At 33.2% G+C, this 16,161-nt stretch overlaps 1 pseudogene; it reads right to left on the bottom strand.

Annotated features, from left to right (window-relative positions):
- The window catches only part of LOC149189311 (uncharacterized), a 54,354-nt pseudogene extending 42,391 nt beyond the window's left edge, over positions 1 to 11,963 (bottom strand).
- Between the last annotated feature and the right edge of the window lie 4,198 nt (positions 11,964 to 16,161).

Below are 16,161 nucleotides of genomic sequence, written 5' to 3'. Positions count from 1 at the left end.
AAATATCATAAAAGCATATAGATCTATAACCATAAATAATGTAGGATCAGATGTACATTAACCATATAAATGCATACATAAACAAGATTTAGAGATGTACAAGCATATGGAGGAAAACTCAAATAGCTTTATTGATAGAAGTAGTAGAAGAGAGGATTACAACCAAGCTGTCTGATCCAGCATCATCCTCCCAGCATGAAAGCCCTCTTCACCTCATACAAAGAAAGATCACCCAACAATGTCTTCAAAGAGAAACCAACAACACTTCCTTGCAAATTACAAAATTCCAGCCTTTGCATATCTTGGATGAGGGATCCATATATAGATGTTTGCAGGAGAGTGAGTTAGCATTTGGGATTTTGATTAGTGTCATTTCACTGATAGTTCTTGGTTCCACTTGGATATTTCAGATCTCTTACTCATCCCTGGGTGAATTCAAAGAGGCAAGTGTCATATGAGCAGTTTCTAGAAGATTCTCTGGGTTTCCACCTAGCAACTTCTTCTGCCATTTGTCTGCTCTCCCTCATCACACCCTACAGAAGGGATTTTCAGTATACATCGCACCCCCTGTGTGTAATAGGTGAGATGCATCACACCCTATGCATGGACCAGTCTGTATGGTCCTGTTTTGACCAGTTCTGAGTAGTTTTTCATGGAGAACTTCTGGGAGATGATGTAATCAGCTGACCTTGTTCCTTTAGGGTATGAAACAACACTTTTAGAGGTTTAGAAGCCCTTGGTTTATGGACATATGTGATTGGGGTTGCAGTGCCCAAATATGTCTATAAAAGGTTTGGAAAGTAATAACTTTTCTTGATTGTGAAATGTCACAAAAGTATGCATGTTGATCATTTTGAAGGTCAAAATATTCTAAAAGCTTAAATATTTTGAGATGTAAGAGTGAGATACTTGACACAATGAGTTTTTACATTTTGGATAAGATCCTTGTTTCACTTTATATATTAGAATTTTATGACGGGCACACTATGATGTTAGTAGTGTTTGGTAGCTTACAGCAACAACTTATCTTTCAGCTTTTTTTCATAGCATAGTTTTTGGGTCTGCACATTGATTAGGGTTTTATTCATATGCTTGTGCACATCATTGTAACCTTGCTAATCATATCATTTTTAGTAGTGCTTGCAAGTTTAGTGATAACCTATCTAGTAGAAATTTCACATACATAGCTCCATCACTAAATTTAGAAGAAAATGGATAAAATATCCATCTAATGTTGGAGGACCTAATGTGAAACATTAGCCCATGATTTCCAAGGAGCATCATCACTAGTAGTTCACCTCCAATGAAGGATCCCTTTCTAGATATTAAATGTTATTTTGTTAGTTAGTTTCATATTTTGTTGTTTCTTATGGCCTTTAATTTGTATGCATGCCAATTTAATGATTGACTCTTCAGTTGATGTTGTCTTTGTAAAACTATAAAAGAATCCATTATCAAATGAATAAGGACTAGAAATTTTTCTTTGGGATTCATTGATGATTTAATTTCTCTATGGTCTAGGTATATTTTTGCATTTATTTGTGAATGTTTGAGATAAATATCATTAAACTTGATCAGAGTTATTCTTCTACTTGAAAATGCTAGCTTTTGACAACATACAAATAAGACAATGAGTGGCATACCTAGACCCTTAGTCTAAGGCATGTTACCATAAATCCAAATCTAATACCATTTTGAAATAAATTAATGTATGTTGTCTGACATATAGGATCATGTGACTTTCCATGATTTTAAAATTCAATAATATAGATGAATTAATCATGCACAACAACATTTAAACATGCACCAAAACTCTAGGTTTTTTTTCCTCTTACTTTTTGAAAGTTAGTTATCTCCTCTTGTCAAGATCCTTTTCTTATGCATGTTTTAACTCAGATGATTCGAAATATAATTTTACTCATCACATGTTTTAACCTCTAGGTGATATTACTCTCTCACCCACCTATAACATTCATTCAATAAAACCACTCCCGTCATGAGTATACATAGCCCATGCTTCAATAACTAATTGATATGACTCTTCTACCAACCTTAAAAATGCATTCAATGACTGGTTTTAATAAGTCAAATGGGGATTATATGGTAATGAAAAATAATTTATTATAATAATATGGGATTTTAGGCATGTATGATTTACCGTTCGAGCCATTTTTATGCACCTCCTTTATGGAATGACATGTCCTCCATGAATATGTTCTTGTCCATTTTATAACCAGTGATGTATTTCATATTTTTATTTTCAATATAAATGTTTACATATATTTTTTTGTTTGATATTTTGTTTATGACTTGTGCTACTATCATGTGATCTAAGAAACCATAAACTAGGGCATCTGAGCCATCAAAATCACTTGACAATCACACTAGGCATAGACCACACTAACCCTTGTCATGGATAGTTGTTTTTGGTGTCTCCTCCTGACCATTCCAATTTTCCCACATTAGTCACCTTACATAATGAAACCATCGAAATCCAATCATGCTAGAAATATTTCGCTACATTTTTACAAATCATATATCTTGTCATTTAGACATTCATCATATTTAAAAATATACATTTCCAATCTAGCAATCAAAACTGGGGTGTTACATTTTCCTCCCCCTACATTTTTTCACTATCTTTGGTTCACATCACCATATAGGTTTTACATGTAGATACATAAAACAATTTACGTCTTAGAACTCTATAATTTGAAAATTTAGTAACTCTTATAGAAATTCTAAATGCCAAACACTCACTCCCCTCAACCTTGATAATCCAAGGAAGAGTAGTCCCTTCTCTCCATCACAATCCTTTAGACTGTCCCACTTACCTTTGAGGGCTCAACCACTAATCGGACATGAAATATCCAAGCTATGGAATTTATTAATCCTATCTATAAAAACTATAGTCTTTAATCATTTATGCACAAAAGTGCATTCACATTTCCTCAAAATGTGCAAAACACTATGGGTAGTCATCCCACATAGCCTCTTCATACTCTAATATGGTATCTTCACGATTGTAGTAGGTCCACTAGACCTTTACCTAGGTAACCACTTTGCACATGAGAACTTTTGATTTTGAGTCTAAGATGCATATTGGCTCCACCCAAAAGTCTCCTTTTTTCCCCACCTAGACCATAGTCTAATCAACCACAAGGTTAGCATTAGCCACATACTTTTTCAAGAAAGATACATGAAACACTTTTATGAATATTCATGGATGAAAGTAATGAAAGAATGTATATAACCAACCTTATCCTATCTAGGATTTCAAATGTCCCACAATATTATGCTATGATTTTGGGTAGCTTCCCAATTTTAATGAGCCCTTTTTATCCTTCACTTTGAATAACACATGCCCAACCAATCAAAATTATCTATGCATTTTTCCTTTGCTCAAGAAACCTTCTACCTATCTTATGTATCCTTTCTATTTTTCCTTATATTTAACATATATTCTTCCATCTCTTTTGGAATATATATTTTCCCAACAATCACTTTGTTTTCTAGGTTCTCCCACCTCAAAATATAACCTCACAATTTCATTTTTATATAAATTTCCACAATATTGGATTCCTTATTAATCAAATTAATTGAAATAATATGTGTGCCTTTCATAATCTTGTCCATCACAACAATGATGGAATCATCTCACCTTGTTATCCTTGGTAACTTGGTGATGAAATTTATGGCAACAATATGTCATTTGCATTTAGGAATTGACAATGGATATATAAATCATTTTGGATGTCTATTTATATCCTTTACCTTCTAACATTACATGCATTTGCTAGGTAATCAACCACATTTTTTTTCATACTAAGTCAAAAATATTGGATTCTTATACCTACAATAGTTTTCTGGTACCCTAGGTGTCCAACATATGGTGAATCACACATTTCTCTTATCACTAAATTTCTCAATTCTTGAGAATTAGGAACATAAACTTGTGTTCCTTTGCAAGAGGATTCCATACTCTTCTAGCATGCAATCTTTAAATTTTTGGTGTGAATTACCTTGTCGTAAGCCTTTTTTAATTTGTAAAAAGCGTTAGTTTTATCCTAATCTCCCAAAATTATTCTTTTTAAGTCTATGTTGTATATGCTAATAGCTAGAACATATATTACACGCACCCTCTTGTTGAGTGCATTAACCTCTTTCTTCTATTTTCCCTTAATGTTGTTGATGTCAAAGTCATATTCACTAGAACATTCCAACCATCTAATTTCTCTACGTGAGTATTTCAAACCTCTATGGTCTATTTTCGACTAAAAATTTCATACCGTAAGATAATGTCTTCACATTTTCAATGGATGGATAATAGTTGTAGCATTTTCAAGTCATGGGTAGCATAATTTATTTCATGTTATTTCATGTCAAGTCACATTTTCAAGTCATGGGTAGACTAATTTATTTCATGTTATTTTATTTTATTCAATTCATATGACATTCTTATCTTGCATAAGGGGTGCACCAAATCCTTCTTTACATGAATTTATGCACACAAAAATATCCTCATTTGGATCTACATTCTTTAGAATAGGTGCATTGGTTAGAAAATTATCTTCACAATTTGCAGTCCATTCAGTTTATACTCATTTTTGTTGTTGTTATCACTTAGGTTTTCCCCAAAGACGTAAGAAAGGGAAGGATGCCGAGGTAACCACAGACCAATCTTTTAGATACAGAATCTAGCCAATCTGTATCCAGAGAGGGCTCTCTCTTTATGATTTAGCTTTGTTTTTAAAGGTATTAGGCTAGTTATGAAGTTCAAGGGTTTTGTTTTGAGTTTGGGTGGTGGGATTCAATAGAACAGAGAGCTAAAACAGAGTAGTTCAGTCCATTGGGCTAATGGAGTCAAAGAAGATGGCTTTCTAGATTTGGTTTCTTAACAGAGGATGGCTTCACAGAGCAAGATAGTCAAATAGGGAGAAAATAAAGACTGGAAACAGCTGGAATGTGCTCAAATGGGTGAAGGGCAGTTAAGAATCCTTCAACCTATTGAAAGTGGGAAAATGGATGACTATTGATAAGGAGCAGTTAAGAATTATTTAACAAATAATCAACATGAAAGAATCAGGAAACAGGAGTAATTAAGATTTCACTGCTTATTCTAATTGTGAAGAAAACACAAAGAACAATAAAGACTGAAAACGGAGTGCAGTCAAGCATATTCTGAAGTTAACCTTTTTTTTACCATTTAGATTTATGAAACACAGATGATATAATAAACAAGAAAACTATAAAACACAAGATATAGAGGACTTATTGGCCTGGAGATTGATTCAAGAAATCTGTGACAAGTCCTCTGTTTCAATTCTTCATCCAGTAGGTCATGCAACAGTTGATTCCAACAACTCTTTATTCCAAAATTTCAATATTACAGCAGAGTCTAAGAATCCACACACCACCCCCAATACTCTAATGGAGGGGGTATTTATACTACATATTTGTGCAACAAATATCTCATAACAGAAGTGAGATAATATCTAGGATGACTGATAACAGTTTACAAAAAAAAATAGAAGCGGTTAGAGAAACATAGCTGATGTTGTGCTGGAGGCAGGCCCTTTAATTCGGCTGGAAACTGTCTTCTGTAGTAGCTCTGTGCCGACTTCCTATCTTAACTGTGCTCTTTAATTCTGATCTGTTGCCTTTAATTCTACTCTGACATCTTTAATGCTGAATTGATACACTTTGACTTGTCTTGAAACCTAATTTGATAATCTTTGACCGTGATTTTTGTTCATCTCTGTCCAGTTTTTAGCCCAAAATCTCCCTTTTTCCAATGATAACAGTGCAGCTATGGATAAACACATGTTGTTGGACATTGGAGGTTGTTCTGCGCCCTTTGATTCATAACACATAGATCTTTCTGTGGGGATTGCTGAGAAGTTTCCAGTGAACGATGCAGAAATTCATGGCTTTCTGAGATAGTTGAAAGGGTACCTGTAATTGAGGAGGAACACCGTACACTGGAGGGTTGATTGATGGGTGGAGGACCTTATTTATCGATCCTTTCTAGTCGGAAACTGGAAATGCGACCTCAGTCGATTTTATTTTGCAAGAGAGCATTGGGCGCTATATGCAGAAAAACATAGCAAAAATGACTTTTTTCCCTTTTTATTGGACAAAATGAAGTTTTGGGATAGATGACATGGCGGGTGATGTCAGCAAAGGGTGACGTCAGCGAGGGGTGGTAAAGGGTTTTGCCCCGCACTACTTTTTGAGCTGAGCGATTTTGGGTGGAGGGCGACTGAGTAGGCTGAGAGCACGCTGCATGGCAGAGGTATGGCAGAAAACTGCTAAGCGATCGCTCGTTAAAAGGTAGAGGTTAGGGGGGTCGGGAAATGGTTATCAACCATCGGATGAGAATGGGTTGATCGGATGGCTATTGATTGTTGAAGGTGGAAGGAGTTTAAGCAGCGGGGCCGACACAATAAACTGTGTTTTTTATGTATCAGGGTTGTTTTATTGGTCCACGGGGTGTTTGGTTATTAATTAACTGGGGGTTAATTAATCCCATGATTTGCGCGGTGGGAAGGTTATTAATAGGTTTCAAATAAACCATTAATCCCTGTTTAAACAGTGATATGGTCGTATTTCGATCAGGGAGGGGATATGTAGCATTTTGGGGTTTTTTAATGTATTTATACACAATACGAGATTGGGTAATAAAGTGGGATTTATATAATAAAAGTTAATAGTTAATATGAAAAAATGTAAATGAAAGGACTAAGTTAATGTTAAAAAACTTAGGCTAAAGGGGGGAAAAAGAGTTTATACAAGAAATATGGCCATTTTCCTAAGTAAAATAGGGATTTTACTTAGGAAAAACTTTATGAAATGAGACGAGTGGCTTTTTAGTGATATTAAAAATAGATTCTTAATATTTTGGGGGGGGAATTAGTAAATGATTAGGGAAAAATGTGAAGGGGAGTTAGTCATGAAACCTTGCCTCGCTTGAGCTGCTTCAAGTATAATGTCCACCTTTGCACTTGTGATAAAAGTAAAGTTAACACATTGAGAGATATGATCCATCACAAGTATCATTCTGCAACACCAATCTACCTACCCTGCCTACTTTAGTCCTAGCATTTTTTCCTTCTTTCTTTGGGTGCACTTAGACTAGAAAACCCTCATCAACTTCTCTTTTCTTTGCATGGTAAGCCTACCTAAGTCTGCACTTGTTTCATCCAAGGGCTTAGACTTAACTGTTGAGCTCCTTTGCTTCTCTACTTATTTACTTATCTGCCAAAATTAAACAGTTTGGTCAGATTTTTATTCTCTATCTCTAAAACATGAAATTCAAACATGAACAAGCAAGATTAAGTTGTTTGGCCATTCATCAATTGTGGAAAAAGTTTAACAAGCTGCACACAATGCTTTATTTATAGAAAATGAAATAGTAGTGGCATTTGGACTTGCACACTTTCCTAGTATTTATTTATTTGGGGTTCATTTCTTTCTCTTTTTTGACCATTTTATTCTTTTTACCCTTTGATTTTTCTTTTAGGGCATACCCTCTTTACATTTTTTACATTTTATTTTTATTTTTTTGATAATATGGAAAACCTTTGCATCAAGGAAAGGGATGAACATATTACAGAGCTCATCAAGTCAATCATGAAATATGACACATATTGGTATAGGAGCATAACAGTTGCAATGAAATAATTGAATGTACAATATTATAGAAACCCAATAAATATCATGTGGTAACTATGTAAACCCATAAACAATCTCACCTTTAGAATATTCTTTGGTGATTGCCAATGTTTGATGGATTTAATCTTCCCTGGGTCCATTGCTATGCCCTCCTCTAGGAAATTGTGAACCAAATCATGGATTTTCCTTTGATAGAAAGTGCACTTGCTCAACTTGGCATACAATTATTGCCCTTGCAACACCTATAGCACCATCCTCAAATGTCACTCATGCTCCTCTTTTGTCTTGGAGTGTATAAGAATATCACCCAAGAAGGAAATAATAAATTAGTCTATATAAACTATAAACACTATATTCATCAAACATCTAAAACTAGAAATTGCACCACATGTTTCAAAGTAAAAGTTGTAAGGTGGTAGCACGGGAAACAATAGCATAAAATAAAGAAAAAACTTCTATGCAATTTTCTTTCTTTACTGGAATTTATTTTTTATCATATGTTATGTTTTAGGGATATTTCAACTAGGCCAATATTCTAGAATATGTTCAAAATGAAGCTAATGCACAACATCTTAACTCCAAAGGATTTATGAAAATGATCTTCATTAATATTCATTAACTATTATAAGTAAATTATTTAAATCAAACATTTCATGGCACAAGTAATCTCATATCACATTTTATTCACAATGCAATGGATAATATTTTTTTTTAGAAGGGATTCAAGATAATGTATGTGCATTTTGAGTATTTTTTATGCCAAATGTTGTTGACTAGAAAATTTTATTCATTTTGAGTCATTTTTATGTACTTATCATTGCAGAGGGATTTAGAGACCCTCTTAAATGGGTCTCTAAATTTTAACATTGCAGATGGACTCAAAGACCCATTTGTCTCTAAATTTAACACTGTAGATGGATTCAAAGAAGGGGGTCTATGAATCCATCTATAGTGTTAAAAGTTAGAGACAAAGGAGCATTCATAATTTTAACACTTTACATGGATTCAAAGACACCTTTGTCTCTAAATTTTAACAACGCAGATGGATTCAGAGACCCATGTATTGAAATGTAACACTTCAATATAAAAACTGCAATTTTCCATTTCCAAAGTGACATAATTAAAAATTACTAACATAAATGAGTAATTCATATACTTGTTTTACTTGCTATTTGGTCATATTTTTATTCTTGGACTATAATAGTCATTTAATTTAATCATTATTAATTTCATCACTTATTATCTAGTCATATATTTTACTCCTCGACTAAATTAGTCATTTAAGTTAGTCGCTTTTAGTTTGGTCACTTATTATCTAGCCGTATATTTTATCCCTAGACAAAATTAGTCATTTTTAGTTTAGTCACTTAAAATTGCTCAAATTTAGTAGTAATTCACTTTTTAAGTCACCCAGTCACTAATTTCATCATTTTCTACTAGTGCTTGTTGTACTAGCCAACCACCTAGATTGCCTAGAATTCAGATTAGTTTGGTCAAAGAAGTATCTCAATCCACTTTGATCACTCATCAAGGTGAACCTCCTACGAAGAATATAGTGTCTCCACATATTTAATGAATGGATGATCGTTGCCAACACAAGATGATGAGTCACATAGTTCTAGTCATGCTCATTCAATTTGCTTGACTCATAGCATACTATTTTCCCTTCCTGCGTCAATAATCCACCAAGTCCTTATGTTGCAAGCATGAGTAAATATAATAAACTCTTTATATGGATCTACAACATTCAATACCGAAGCATTTGTAAGAAACTGCTTTAACTACTCAAATCTAGTTATACATTCCTCTATCCATTCAAATTTCTTTCCCTTCCATTGGAAAGATGTAATAGGATAGGAAATCTGCGAGGATTTCCTGATGAAATTCATTTAATAACCTGCTAATCCCATAAATTATCTCGCCTCATCAACATTCTTAGTAGTTTCCCGTTCCATGATAGCTTTGATCTTTTCCAGGTCCACTACTATACCTTCCCTGGAAACTAGATGCCCAAAATAATGAACTTCGGTCTGAAAGAACTTGCATTTACTAAGTGTGGCATACAACTGATGTTTTATCCACAATATTAACATTGTTGATAGATGGCTTGCATGTTATTCCATTGTCATAGAATATATCACTATGTAATTAATGAATACAATAAAATACTTGTCCAGATAAGGACACAACACATTATTAATCAAACACATGAAACTAGTTGGAGCATTAGTCAAACCAAATGGAACCACAACAAACTCATAATTACCATACCTGGTCTGGAAAGAAATATTGTATATGTCATGTTTTCAATGTTTTCTTGATGACTTCCTGATCTTAAGTCGATCTTCATGAAGAAAATTATATCTCCCTTCAATAGATCAAAAAAATCATCAATCCATAGCACGGGGTACATGTTCTTAATCATATCCTTCTTCAAATTCCTATAAACAATACACAACCTAAGAGTACCATATTTCTTCGTAACAAACAATACTGGTGCACCCCAAGGTGACACACTTCACCTAATGTATCCCTTCTCAACTATTTCCTTCCACTGCAACTTCAGTTCCACTAACTCTTGAGTGCTAATCCTATACAGTGCCTTTGATGTTGGTGTTGCTCCTAGAATCAACTGAATAGAAAAGTCTAGTTCCCCATGAGGAAGTAACTCGGAAATCCCTAGTGGAAGTACATCTTGAAATTGTTGTAAAATCAGATATCTTTACAATACTTTAGCATCCTCGACATCCTTACCTTTATCACTAAAAATATGAACTGAAAACAATACACATCCTTTCCTACCACTATTCCTTTCTTGCATAGTTGTAACAATTCTCGCTACTTTAGGCTTCTTCTTACCCTATAATATTCTCCTCTTTGTCATCATCCAAACACTCAATAGTCTTATCATTGCAATCTACCTTAGTCCTGTGAATGTATAACCAATCCATACCCAACAACATATTGTGTGATCCCAATAGAAGCATATTCATATGCGTTGATGTTGACATACCATTAATCCCAAATGCATAAGCTCTTCACCAATGATGAACTCTTTTCTTAGTACTTGTAGTCAACTGCATTAACCAAGAATCTACATGCACTTATTTCTTCAAGAAAAACTTATCCACCAAGTCAAGATTGATATAAATATAGTTATATATAGGTTCAATCAAAATAGAAACAACTTGATCACAAAGCTTACCTTCCAAATCAATCATATATGCTTGATGATCATCTTCCATATTATCTAATGCTATGCAAATTCAAGGAATACTCTATCCAACATCCCCATATGTTTGTGCCTCCTGAGCATTGTAAAATTCCTATTGTGTGACATGAATGTTGTGGAAAATATGTCCTACGATGATCCTTTCCATAATATAAACATTGTAAATGCCTCCTACCACCACCCTTATTATGCTCCTCAAACAAAAATCTCTACCCTCTGTTAATTACATTGAACTTCTTGTGCCATGTTGCATTGTCCTTATCATGTATATCCAGTGGTTTTACTCTCTTCTTAACCCACATTCCCTTATTCTTCTCATTACCTTTCCAAACCTACTTAGACTCATTCTTATGATTTGTTTTCTCATAATAGTGCTTCAACTTTTTTATTCTTTCCACCAACGATATAGGCTTATCAACCTCAATACTATCTTTGAATGATACTACGAACCCACTGATGAATCTATGAATATTTCATTTCTCCTCCTTAAGATAAGGCATGTATCTCAACAACTTCAAGAATCTACTAGTATACTCCTCATCGGTCATAGATCCCATCTTCAACTCATAGAACTCCTTTTCCATTTCATCATTGTATTTTTTAGATAGACACTTCTTCTTGAAAAGTATCTTGAACTCACTCCAAGCAAACTCCTCTTCTTGAATGCCTCTAACATTCTTCACATCGTCCCACCAAACGTATGATTTTCCTTTAAGATTGAAAGTAGCTATCCCGACTTTCATATTCTATGAGCAATCATACAATCATAAAAAAATATTCATCCCAAGAAATCAAGCTTCAGCATCCAATGACTTCCTCATTTATCAATCAAATGTAGCATGATTTTTTTTCTTTAACTTCTCTAGAAAGTACTTCTTCTCACTCCTCCTATATGGATGGTAATGGTGATGATGATGTTGTCTCTTTGAGCTAGAAATAGAGAGAAATCCATGGTCATTACCCCTCATGTGAGGTGTATCTAGGAACCTACCATCTCTAAGTATATCATCCCCATCAAACCTATATCTTGATTAAGACCTGCTGCCATATGCCCCATTATTCCTTTACTCCTATCCATGATTGATCCTAAATTTCATTTGTCTCTGCATATATGAAAAAATATGAAGGATCACTACATTAACCTATAATTGTTTCTCCTGTTCCATTGCAAGTCTTTCTTGTGACTATATTTTTCTATCATTATCCTCCTTACAACTTTTGATCTTTGCCTTCAAACTTCTTAATGTGTCTTCTATGTCAGGGGAGTACTCATCACCATGATGCTCATCTTATCTTTAGGGAGAATCACATGAAGTGTAGTCCATTGTTTTTCTTGTAAACTTTGATCCTCTACTTCTTGCAAACATACCATGTCAGATAAACCAATAAAAATGTGACCAACATACCTCACTGAAGTTCAGGGGAGGTTATATTGTCTACAAGATCAATCTGGATTAGCACAACACACACACACACACACATAATGAAATCAACATATCGATCATCTCAGCATCAACATCATCAACCTCTACATGATGACACTAGTAACAACAACGGAAATCATAATGCATGCATAACGAACACATATACAACTGAAATGCATGCATGACAAACACATTCTACCCATTTTGTCCAAGTTTTGAACTTGGGAGCTTTGATACCATTCTATAATCACCCCTCCCATATCGACCCAGTTTCACCGTCCTTCTAGGGTAAACATGAGCGGAATAGATACTATGCCATGACCCATCCTACTAGGTCCCATTAAGGAAGTGGGGTCAACTTTGGAAGACAAAATGACATCTCATAATATCGTATGGGGACTACATGTTACTTAGAGGATGAGTAACCACCCCAAGGGGCCAAAAACTGAGGTGAACACCCTTTTTTTTTACCCGACCCCCCAACTTTGCCCACAATAACCCCTCCATGCATTTATAAGTCTCCAAGCGCATGCACAACCCTACATCCATGCAGTTACGACCAAAATTTTCCAATTTAGAGGTAGCGGGCATAGATTCTCAACCACCAGCTAAGGCTAGCCTCCAAACCACTGCCCAAATTATGGTGAGACTTTCCACAAAGATGAAATAACTTAGGACAAATCTATTCATACAAAATTTTATCAATAACTCGACCTAACTAGGCCTAACCATGACAGTCATTTCTTCAAACATGTCAAAGACATGTAATCTATGACTAGTACAAAATGGCTAATTAGTTACTAAAAAAACAACTAAATTTTGCATATAAACGATGATTTTTCAGTAGGCGGCCAATAATGGCTAATTTACAGTATCTTATAGTGCAACCATCTTTTAGTCATATTTAACTTTTTCATTAGTTGGTTATCTCACTTTATTGTCTAGTATTATAGTTACTTATGAATTTTGTCATTAATTTAGTCATTGATTTAGTCATTAATTGGCACAATTAATGAACAATTACACAATAAAATATATTACTACATAATCAGCCAAGAAAATCAATTAATGACCAAAATGTTAGTCACATTATAAGATACTATAAATTATCTACTAATAGTCATATCTATGAAAATTTTAGTGATCGTTTGAAACGAATTAGTGACCAAAAAAATATGACTAAATTTCAGTCATGTTATAAGATATTGTAAATTAGCTACTAATTGTCGTATAAATGCAAAATTTAGTCATCATTTGTAATCAACAATTTATGATTTACAGTAATGATTTATCTATTTTTAGTATTTTCATAGTCATTATATAAACTATTGATTTAGTAGTTTATATTCATTTCATTTAAATTCATTAATAATCATTATAAATGACTAATTTAGTCGTTGTATATTCATTTTATTTATGTTCATAACCAATCAATATTAACTACTAATTTAGTATTTTTAGATTTATTTTATATGTTCATTATTAATCAACATAAATTAATTAGTATTATTTCACAACTAAATCTAAAAAAAAAATGTCATACAATGTGCATGTTCATCTAATATGAAAACACATATTTACATATGTCAATTACAAGACTAAATAGTCTCAAGTACACCTATAAATAAATTCGACCACATAAATTATATTATACAAAATTTCAATAATTACAATATGAGTTTCCAACTATATATTGATTGGACTACAATTTACACATGAAATAGTGTTTCATCACTTCAAAACATTATCATTGTGTTGACAAGGCATTGCAGGTGAATTCATCAACTCTAAAGGTTTGACCATCAGTTTGTATATGTGTGTCTCATGTGGTATATTAGCTTTAAGGATATCATTAGACTAGTTCTCTTATCTCTCTCTTTTTACATTTGTCTCTCAAGTGTTATTATTCTCCTCTTTCTTCAATTCTTGTTTGGATATCATGCGTGGGAAGCGTCATACTCATATTTTCTTCCATATTCCAAAGATCGAATGGCTACAATAAAACACAATAAATATCAACATATCACATATCTCAATCACACTGTCTATCATTACCAACTCTTACAAGGAAAAATTCCATATTAAATAAGTAATAGTTTTGAAGTCAAATAATGAATAAGATTAACTTGATAACAATCAAATTACCAAACGTTAACAACTCTTACAGGGAAAAAAAACCATATTAGATAAGTAATAGTTTAGAAATCAAATATCGAATGTGATTAACTTGATAACATCCAATCACCAATTTTTTTGGATATCTTGGATGGAAGACACATGAATGGAATTTATTTCCACTACAACTAAATTCCTTTACACATTCACCTTCTTTTCTAGAAAAAAAGGACCATACCCTAACAAAATCCTCACTTACAGCAACAAAATATTCTCCACTTGGATCCCAACAAACTGAGTGCACAGGAATTGTATGTGTCCAAAATAATAAAAATATTAAAGATACTAATCATTTCCAGGACTTTCTTTATGTAAATCCGATAATTGTTTACAACCATTGTAATATTTTCCAAAAAACATTTAAAAATTTAGAATATACATATATCACGTGGAAACTACAGATACCTTCAATACACCAATTTCAACAAAACTAAGAGAATCAACAAACTCAAAATCATCATCCAATATTTCTTAGAAGTTTGGTGTTCATGACAAAAGAATGAATTTCAATGAAAGATAACAAAAAATATACCTGTAAAGAATGTAAATTGTGCTCAGTATCAACATCAAAAAATTGATACAACATTTTCTGTAGTCGCTGCATGAAATCTGCCAGCTCCTGTTTGAAATCACACTTGACTCATACCACCCTATGAAGTAAGTGAAATAAACAAATAAGACTTTCAAAATTTAATGTATACAACATCTTATCTAGCATAGTGAATTCATCACAATTAATTAGATAGCTAAAAAACTTATACTTTATAAATTGTCCACCTTAAAAGTTCTTGTGCAAATGCCCTGGTTAACACTACAATAACGCATTTAATTTTCTCCATTTCAAGAGTAGAGTAGATGATTGTTTTGATGGAAATCAAGAGACATAATAGTTCCAAAATGACCAATAAATGTTCTCAATGAAGAGTTTGGTTGTAACAAATAACAATATGTTAGAATGATTTGACCTATCCAATACAATATTTGGGAGCAACCACTCTTTACGAGAGAATGCCTATTGAGTAAATGCTTGGATGAAATCAATTTATAATGGCCATCCTACACCTAAATCTATTATCAAAAATTAAAATAAAATAAAATTTAAATTCTTGCATGTGCCAAGAAGGTACCAAAGCAGCCCAATCAATGAAATCATTAGCAAGTGCTAGATGGCCTATACAATGTAGAAACTAGTGTACTTGGAATTTATTTAAACCAAGGTTAATATTTCTGAAATGGTAAATCAACCAAGAAACATATTTCCATATTGAATGGAATATTTTCCTTGAATATATAACAAAAGAATTGCTAAGATTTAGAGGAAAACAAAATTCTAAGCCTGTTATGTCACAAAAGTACGAGAAAATGAAAAAGGCAAGCATGATTTAGTGAGACGATGAAATGTTCATATTCAAAGTTTAAGAGGACAACAATATTAGAAAACTGCAAAAATATATCAATTATATCGCTAAGATCTCAAGAAAACATATCATACAAGGCCTTTGATCATTAGAATTACATAACAATATATCAAATCTATTGCTAAGATCTGAAGAAAACCTGTCTTGCAAGTCCTTTAATGGGAATTATTTGAGAGGGGATAAAATTCTTAAAGGAAGAAAAATACTTGACATCCTATTACCAAAAGTTTTGGATATG

The sequence above is a fragment of the Pinus tabuliformis genome, chromosome 3_1, assembly GCF_031772625.1.
Source record: "Pinus tabuliformis cultivar Carrire ecotype Pingquan chromosome 3_1, CPIR1, whole genome shotgun sequence".
Lineage (NCBI taxonomy): Eukaryota > Viridiplantae > Streptophyta > Pinopsida > Pinales > Pinaceae > Pinus > Pinus tabuliformis.
The sequence above is the reverse complement of the archived record's forward strand: the minus strand, read 5'-3'. Positions and strand labels throughout refer to the sequence as shown.